Consider the following 1,378-nt stretch of genomic DNA (forward strand, 5'->3'; position numbering starts at 1 on the left):
GGCCAGAATTATGGAGCATATATACTGAACGGCACTGTCATTTGAACCACACTGTATGGTTTGTTCCCACCAATCTTGGTTTGCTTCAAACACAAAAGGAGAGTTTGATTTTCCACACACTGTATGAGAGGGAATGCTCTGAAGGGCATGCGAGTTGTGTAGGCTGCTACAGCGAAGAAATAGCAATTTTCCTCATGAGACAGATTTTTGTCCTAACCTGGATGGGCCAAGCCAGCCCAGTCTCAAAAGCTAAGCAAGGTTGGCTCTTGGTGAGTACTTAGATGGAAAACCAAGGAAATATCGGGTCACTGTGTAAAAATCAGGCCCTGGCAAACCACTTCTGATTGTCTCTTGTCTTGAAAACCCTATGGGGCTGCTCACAACTTGCTTGCAACAGTATACACACAGAGAGCTTGGAATTAGTACAAGAGGGAGTGTGTGGCGGTTTGCCTGAGGTTGTGTGACTTCTCAGCTGCTTGGGGTATGCCTTGAGAAGCTCCAAAATTTCTTAACTATGCCCCTATTAGAAAGTCCTTGGGATCCTGAGTGTCTCTTGAAAACTCAAATTTCTGTCTTATGAACTCTTATGAAGAATGCCTTAGGCAGGGGGGGCACTCAATGCTTACATCTTTTCAGGTTTTAACTACTAGATGTACACCTGGTACAAAGAAGATAAAACTGTTGGATGAATTCAGCTTCTACTAATTGAATGTGCTTTTTCAGATATTTAAACATCACAGTTAAAATTAATATATTGGGTTCTGTTAACTGTATCTATCTGAAAAGTGTTGTATCTGTATCTATTAACTGTATCTATCTGAAAAGAGGAAGGTGCTGTGTCAACTTACAATCCACATAAAACAGAAACAACTCAGTTTGAGCTTTGTTCTTTTGCTTCAGTCCAACAAGGCTACACACCTGTATCCCCAATCTTTAAAAAATGGGGCTCCCGAGTGTTAATACGACGGTAGCTTTGCAAAGGTGAGCGAAATTTTCTACTTCGACATTTAAATTTTACATCATTACATTTCCTCCTGCACTTGCTTCATTTTAAGAGTCCTTATTTTATGCTCCAGAACCTGCTCATCGCATCTGCGGAAGTGGCTCTCTCGTCCATACATTTTGTGTTCAATTAAAATTAGTTTGTAAAGTGCTACAAGAACCCTGTTTATTTCTGCTGCTAGCAAAGCTGTTTTTTAAAAAGCATTTCGTGTAGTATCGAGCTTTACGACTATCGGGATCGGATGCATTTTGAAGACGCCTTTGCTAAGTCAAGATTCGCCTGCCAGGAAGATCAAGAAATACACATTTCCACTCACTGGCCTAAGCTCCTCTGCCAGCAGAGCGGCGGAAACGAGCCCTTCTGCGAACGTCCGCC

This window comes from Paroedura picta, chromosome 10, assembly GCF_049243985.1.
Source record: "Paroedura picta isolate Pp20150507F chromosome 10, Ppicta_v3.0, whole genome shotgun sequence".
NCBI classification, from domain to species: domain Eukaryota; kingdom Metazoa; phylum Chordata; class Lepidosauria; order Squamata; family Gekkonidae; genus Paroedura; species Paroedura picta.